General features: G+C 37.6%; 1 non-coding gene across 1 annotated transcript; it reads left to right on the top strand.

Moving 5' to 3' along the window:
• The first annotated feature begins 2,611 nt into the window (after window positions 1-2,611).
• Window positions 2,612-2,773, top strand: LOC150012154 (U1 spliceosomal RNA). Its single transcript, XR_016511066.1, has one exon. It is a non-coding gene; the product is annotated as a U1 spliceosomal RNA (small nuclear RNA).
• Window positions 2,774-8,432: the final 5,659 nt, after the last annotated feature.

An 8,432-nucleotide genomic window follows, 5' to 3' on the forward strand; every position in this document is an offset into this window, starting at 1 on the left:
AGAGGCAACTGATTGATATTTCTCTCACACATCAATGTTTCTCTCCCTCTCTTTCTCACTCCCTTCCCCTCTTTCTGAAAGTAAATGAACAAATCTTCTAAAAACTTTGTCTCCCACTCTGGCCAATGTGGCTGAGTTGGTTGGGTATCATCTCACAAAGCAAAAGGTTGTTGAATCCACTTTAGGGCACATGCTTGCATTGAGGGTTCAGTTCTTGGTCAGAGTGAGAAGGAGAGGCAACCCATCGATGTTTCTCTCTCACATCAATGTTTCTCTCCTTCTCTTTTTCCCTCCCTTCCCCTCTCTCTAAAAATAAATAAATAAATAAATAAATAAATAAATAAATAAATAAATAAATAAAATTAAAAAAAATTTGCCTCTCTTACCTGGCTATAATCATTTATCTTTATAATTGTAAAACCTGGTCGTCGTCGGCAGCCGTCCGTCTCGAGAGACGATGGCGTAGCTTCTTGAGAGTCTATCTGCACCGCCGAGAATGGCTGTGCAGTCCGACTCGGGAGTGACACGGTATCTGTCTCCTCCCGTGTTGAATTGACATCTTACGATGACGCTAGAGTGTCCTCTCCAGTGAAGCTGAAGCTACAGAGCCTGGGCAGGGTGATATGGAGGGTCTGCTGTTGCCCATGCAGCAGACCCCCCCTCTCTTCGCAGCTGAAGGGTCCAAGGGAAAGACGGAGTCAATACAGCTTGACTTCAGGTGCGCCGCAGGAGTTGCCGGTGTTGACTACAACGTCAAACCGCCTTAGGGACTCCGGCTCCGGATTTTCTGTCGGGGTTTACTCCCTTAGCCTTTCCCCTGAAGAGGTATGCCGCAAGGCAGCGGAGGTTTTTTGGAGTCAGAGTTTTCCTTCTCTGATGTGCCCTGACTGGAAGATCGAACCAGCGACACTTAGCTCGCAGGTCGACGCTCAATCCACTGAGCCAAACCAGCCAGGGTAAAGCTTCCTGGTAGCTATAGCAAAAAAGAAAAATGTGAGGAAAGAGGGCATGTAAATCCCATAAGATAATTAAAGAAAGTACAAGATAATCAAAACAAAGACTTTCAGAACTCTGAAGAATTTACCTTACGCATCTTCATAATATTGGTGATATTTTCCTTAGAAGTAATAAAAACTTCAGAGATTTTCTTCCTTTGGCCATTTCTTATGTCAGTTTAATTCCCCCATTTAGTTTCCTACACCATGTTCTCTGAACCTTTCTTGTCTCTTCATGTGCTATTTCTTCTGAGTTAATGCCCCACCTTCTTCATCTTTGCCTGGATTACTGCTTATCATTTCCCTCCCTGGCTGGTCACAGGGGTGCTAAGGTCTCTCTCTCCATCTGTGTCTCTATATCTCTTTTTCCTTCCTTCTTTCTTTCCTTCCTTCCTTCATGCCCTCTTTCTTTCTGGTGCTGAGGTCTCTTTTTCTGTCTGTCTGTCTGTCTCTCTCTCTCTTTCACAAACACACACACACACACACGCACGCACGCACGTGCGCGCGCACACACACTCCTGCTAAGTATCCTTCCTCATGCCATCATAGCACCTTGGACATACCTCTGCCCTAACTCTTACAGATGCTAAATAGAAAAGTAGCTGAGAACTGAAAAGGGAAATCTGCCTATTGCTTATGGCATTTAGTACTGGTCAAGCTCTTCCAGTAGCCCTTAGTTTCTTTATTTGTACAATGAAGGATAGATTGGACTTGAGGGTCCTTAAATATCCCTTCCAGTTCAATCATTATATGATGGCTTATTATTTTGTTTAAAGGATTCAAAATCATTGAAATAGCAGTAAGGAAACTAACAGAAATAATAACATCAAGGCATAAGCAGACACAAACAAAACAACAAGCATAACCTATTTTATCTACTGCCAGAAGAGTCACAGACATCTGGCTGAACAAGACTTTTCCATGTTCCAAGATTAAATGAGATCATTATTTAATGTGCCTAGCCTGGTAGGACTGGCCAAGAGATAAAGAAATGGAATAGGGATCACATCAAGGATACAAAGAAGCCCTACTAAATAGGAGGAAAGACACTAGGAAAAGTAAAATTTTAAATACAAAAGTTATTATTTTACATTTTTGCACACTTTGTATCTTTCAAATTATTTTTTTTGTTTTAACTATGAAATACAGATATATTTTAATTAATTCCTTTAATTGCTGTATTGCCTAAGAGATATTCTATTGACTTACTGTCAAAAGATAAGTAGATACATAATATTTTATAAGGATAACTTATGTTATAGCCTTGGAAATTAATTAACATGCTTTTCTATGCACCTTTCAGAATTAGTTAGTAATAGAAATATAAAGGAAACAGCAAGATGCCATTTTTCTTTACTTTGCCAAAAACAAAAATAGTTGAACTATTTCTAAGTTTTAATTTAATCTTTTAATTAAAGTAAATATAAAATAGAGCAATTACAAAAATAATTTGTTTATTAATTGATATTTATTTTCATAGTAGTAAACTTTCTCATTTACCTATCTTCTTTTACCAAAATGGGCTTTCAGATGAAATTTTTTATTATCTTTTTAATTTTAAAGAATTTTTTGTTGTTTTTTTACAAATTCATACTTGCAGCATAAAAATGGCACAAATACTACCCGGCAGGGGAGATACCATGATCATGAAGGTGGTTTCCCCAGGGCAAGCTTATCCATTGCACTGCGGATGTGATGACCCCTGCGATTTCCCCAAATGTGGGAAACTTGACTGCTTAGTTTGTGGTAGTGGGGGACTGCGTTCACACTCTCTCCTGTAAAAAAAAAAAAAAATTTTAAGAGGGGAAAATAATTTAATCCAATCATCAAGTCTATTCCAGTTGATAAAAACAGGTGGTAAAACCAGGGAAATGTAGTCTTTCAAAATAAAATTTTTAAAAAAACTAAGAAAAGGTATTACATGTTAGTTTTACATAACTTTTGGTAGTAAAAGTAGAGGCATATTTGTTTAGTTTTAAATTGTTCTCTCTTCCTTTGAGATTCATTAATGGTATAACAATGATTAATTCATTTGCCCCTTATTGTCTTGAAAAGTTTCTAAAAATTTCACTTAAGGACATACATACCACATTAGAGGAAACAGCAAATTAATTGTAGTTTTAGATGCAGTTTATTAATCAGTAGGACACTACTGATTATCCAAATCTAGCAGAGAGTTTAAACAGAATGCAAATATGTTTACTTTTAATGTTGAACATTATAACCTAATTCAAAATATTAAACTATAGTATGAGAAACTTAAAAACTTTTATGGCCAAAATTTCACATTCTTTTTTTAACCTCTGAATTCCCTCAATTACATAGTAGTCTCATACACAGATACACCAACATTTTGCAAAGTGCAAACACTGTGCATCTTCTCCCTGTCTTCATGATTTTACCTCAGAACATTAGGGAAGATAGAATTTGGCTCAAGGCTGGGTTGGGAGCATGGTGAGTCTTGACAGGAAATACTTGAGTACCTCTGGGCTCACACTGACCATTGAGACAAGGAGTTGTTCATCCTATCAACAGGATCTGACTTTCCTGAGGCCACATTTTACTAACAAATAGGGACACCACCTTAAAGGTCAGTGTTAATGTGCAGCATGCCCTCGGGCCTCTCTTCCAGTCCCTGGTTTCATATCTCTAGCACAATAAGAAAACCAAGGCCTGGATCTTTTTCCACTTGTGGAAGGTGGCTGGCCCTTTCTTTCCTGTTGTCTTTTTAATCATAGTAGTGAGATATATTTTAAAATCTTGTTGGTATCCAAAATTTTAATTTTATTTCTAAATTAAGGGAGTTTTTATGAATGATGAAACAAAAAACTGAATTTTAGAATATGTTCATACATTTAGCTTTCTCATGTACAGTGATCCCTCACTTATCACGGGTATTGCATTATAGACTCACCCCCCAATAGGTGAAAATCCGTGAAGTAGGAACCTTACACTTATTTTAGTATTTACTGTACAGCACTGCAAAATCCCACGAAACAGCAAAAAAATCTGTGATAAATAAGTAAAATATTTTTTTAAATCCCGCGATACAGTGAGGCCGCAATAAGTCAACTGCGATAGAGAGAGTGACTACTGTATAATGAGTAAATCTCTGTGTAGTAACTGAGCATTATAAAATCATCATTTTTGCCCTGGCTGGTGTGGCTTAGAGGGGTTGAACATTGAAAGATCGCTGGTTCAATTCCCAGTCAAGGTACATGCTCAGGTTGCGGGCCACGTGAGAGGCAACTGATTGGTGTTTCTTTCACACATCGGGTGTTTCTGTCCTTCCCTTTCTCTCTCTCTACCCCTCTCTCTAAAAATGTACATAAAAACTTTAAAAACAAATAAATAGAACCATCATTTATTAATTTAGAAGACACCTATTACCTACTATTGCCTTAAATATCTACTGGAATAATGGCTGAACAGTTCAGAAGCTTGGAGGTTAGGTAACTTAAGGTACATGTATAATAACTGCAGTGTAAGTGTCAGTTAATTTAACATGCATTTACTATTCATCTCTAGATGCCAAATATGTCATGGGTGATGAGGCTCACAGTGATGTAATGGACTCAGAAAATTAAAAGTATTAATGCAATGTAATAAGTACTAGAACAGGAATGGGTAATAAGCCCCTGAAAGACCAGAAACAACTTTACAAAAGACATAGTAGTTGATCTTTATTTGTTGAAGATGATCTTTAACACTGAAAGACCTGATACACTGCATTAGGAAAGTACACATACAGTATATTGGTTCACTGGGAAGATTCCACAAGATGGACAAAAGTAGTTTTTAAAAAAAGAGGGTATTTCAGGAAGGAAATAGTATATGCCAAGGTACAGAGATACAAAACATCATGGTATGGTCTAGTATATGCAAGTAATTTAGTACAGCCTGAATTATAGAAAAAGAATAAGTCAGCAAGAAAGAAAACAGTCAACCAGTACAGAATGAGGAAACAAAAACTGAAAAAAATGAGGAGAGGCTTAGGAACTTCTGGGACAACTTTAAATGTGCCAACATCCGAATCATAGGGGAGCCAGAAGAAGAATAGGAAGAGCAAGAAATTGAAAGCTTATGTGAAAAGATAATGAAGAAAAACTTCCCAAATTTGGTGAAGGAAATAGACATACAAGTCCAGGAATCACAGAGAGTCCCAAACAAGCTAGACTCAGAGGACCACACAAACACACATCATAATTAAAATGTCAAAGGTGAAAGATAAAGAGACAATCTTAAAAGCAGCAAGAGAAAAGAAGAGAGTTAACCACAGGTGGGTACCTGTAGGACTATCAGCTAATTTCTCAGAGGACACTTTGCAGGCAGGAAGGGACTGGCAAGCTGCAACCAAGATTAGTCTATCCAGCAAAGCTATCACTTGGAATGGAAGGGCAGATGAAGTGCTTCCCAGACAAGGTGAAACTAAAAGATTTCATCATCACCAAGTCATTATTATATGAAATGTCAAAGAGACTTACTTAAGAAAAAGAAGATCAAAACTATGAACAATAAAATGACAACAAACTCACAACTATCAACAACTGAATCTAAAAACTAAAAACAAATCCAACTAAGCAAACCAGAATTGGGACAGAATCATGGGTATGGGGATCCTTTGGAGGGTTATCAGCTGGGAGGGGGGAGGGGAAGAAATGGGGATATGGTGCAAGGACTAAGAAGCATAATCGGTTGGTACAAAATAGACTTAATATAGGAAAGGGTGAAGCCGAAGAACTTATATGCATGACCCATGGACATGAACTAAGGGGGTGGGGGTGATTGCCAGAGGAAAGGGGGTTTCTGAGCAGAGGGGAGCAAAAGGGAAAAAGAATTGGACTACTGTAACAACATTATCAATAAAATATACTTAAAAATATAAGTAAATGGTACTATGGTAAAAATTCCGTACTTAAAAATAAAATCTAGCCATATTTGAGCCATAATGTTGAAGGTGGAAAGTCTATTCCATAGGACCAGTGTGTGGTGACAGTAATGGAAATTAGTTTTTGAGATCCCAAAAGATAAGTAAAATCTAGTTAAAACAGTCAGAAACCTAGTCTTTTCTTTAACCTTCAGATATAAGGAACAGGGGAAAGAGCATCCAAATTGTGTCTCCTACTGCTAATTAGAGAGTTTGAAAAGAGGAGACTTGAATGGCTAAAAATCCACCTGTCAATAACCAATTAGTAAGGCAGCTGCATATACATACAATCAACTTGCAGAGATAGCTTTCTTACATGTGGCTGATAAGATGTTTTAAAAATATTATAAATTAAAGATCCCATTCATAGAGGCAATAAGAACTATAAAATAATGAATAAATGAAACAAGCAATGTACAAAATCCATGAGAAAAGATAGAATCATTACAAACATATAAAACACCCAATTAAATGGAGACATGTTCCTAAATAGGAAGACTCAAAATATAAATCAAAGCAATTTAAATCCAAATCCCCTGTGGAGAAGGAAAAAATTTTACCCTTGTGGTTCTCTGTCTGGTCTAAGAATCAGATAGACATGAGACAGATTAGCAAGAGAAAATAACCAAATTTAATACATATGCACAGGAACCTCACATACAGGAGAGAGTCAGAGAGTCCACATGCAGGTGCAGTTCAGAGATAAAAAGGGGATTTGCGGATGTAAGTCTCCCTGAGCTAGAGATAAGGAAATGAACCTTGGGGGCTTCAAAAGGTCAGTGCAGAATGATAAGAACAGACATTTAGTAAACAGAAGTTTGTGCTGCCATATAGGTGGGTAAATAAGTTTCTCCAATAACCTCTTATTATGCACAAGGTCCCTAATTCAAGTTCTTCTAGTTGGTTAAAGGGAGAGGCAGAAATGTCTTTTGAGCCTGAAGCTAAAATTGCCTTTAGCTCAAAGTAATCTGCATACTACTGAGGTGGGTGGCTCTTGAGGTGGCTCATTCTGAACCCCATACGCCTCAGGATTTAAAAAAAAAAAAGACTCTTGATTAGCTTACTCTAAAAATTACATGGAAGAAAAAATTATAAATATTATTTGGTTTTGATGGGGGACTCAAATGTTGGAAAATTTTAGTATCAAGTAACAGCTAATAGGCTTAGTATTCAATGTATGTAAAAAGCTATTGTTTCAGAACTGGAGGTATGACCCACCTTGACTCCAGGAGACCATAAGCAGTTCCACATTTGTGCCTTAGGAGGACTGCAAGCAACCAAGGTGGTATCTGAACCATTGTGCTCCAGGGTGACCACCCCCCAGGACACAAAGACGGCTGCCCAGATAAAAGAACACTGAAGCTTTTATCTAATTAACTTTTTCCCTAAATTCCAAACCCCTTATCTACTCTTCTCCTTATAAAAAGGGCCCATTTATACTGGAATTTAAGATAGTCTGTTAGGGTACAAACCAGCTGTCTTCTCAGATCACTGATCATCTGAATAAAGCGCCCATAAAGATTCAATCCCTGTCTCTGCTATTGGGTCTGGTAGATGACAGGCAGCATGGACACTGGCTTTTCCAGTTTCAGTTTCATAAAGAATAACAGTAGGGAAGAGAATTTACCCTACTAGGACTCAAAACCTACTACACCATTGGAATAAAACAATAGGATATTGCTAGGCCTAGGATTAAATAAATAAATCAAGGGAAAAAAATAGAGTTTAGAGGGACAATATGAAGCAAATTTCTGCAATTCTACAGGATTCCCCAAAGGTTTCCCCTCCCAAAGAAAAACTAGGTCTCAGTTGTCTATAGTAGTAACCCATTTATTAATACATATTTTAAAGAATATATGAGAACTTTATTTTTTTAAGTATATCTTATTGATTATGTTGTTACAGTAGTTCCAATTTTTTTCCCCTTTGCTCCCCTCTGCCCAGTACCTCATTTCCCTTTAGCAGTCCCTCCCTGCTTAGTTCATGTCCATGAGTCGTGCATATAAGTTCTTTGGCTTCACCCTTTCCTATATTGTTCTTAACTTCCCCCAGTCTATTTTGTACCAACTGATTATGCTTCTTAATCCCTGCACCATATCCCCATTTCTTCCCCTCCCCCCTCCCAGCTGATAACCCTCCAAAGGATCCCCATACCCATGATTCTGTCCCAATTCTGGTTTGCTTAGTTGGATTTGTTTTTAGTTTTTAGATTCAGTTGTTGATAGTTGTGAGTTTGTTGTCATTTTATTGTTCATAGTTTTGATCTTTTTCTTAAGTAAGTCTCTTTGACATTTCATATAATAATGGCTTGGTGATGATGAACTCCTTTAGTTTCACCTTGTCTGGGAAGCACTTCATCTGCCCTTCCATTCCAAGTGATAGCTTTGCTGGACAGAATAATCTTGGTTGCAGGTTGCCTTTCATCACATCGAATACTGCTTACCACTACCTTCCTGTCTGCAAAGTGTCCTCTGAGAAATCAGCTGATAGTTCTATAGGCACCCCTCTGT

This window comes from Furipterus horrens, unplaced genomic scaffold, assembly GCF_987537825.1.
Source record: "Furipterus horrens unplaced genomic scaffold, mFurHor1.1.pri manual_scaffold_4, whole genome shotgun sequence".
NCBI lineage: Eukaryota > Metazoa > Chordata > Mammalia > Chiroptera > Furipteridae > Furipterus > Furipterus horrens.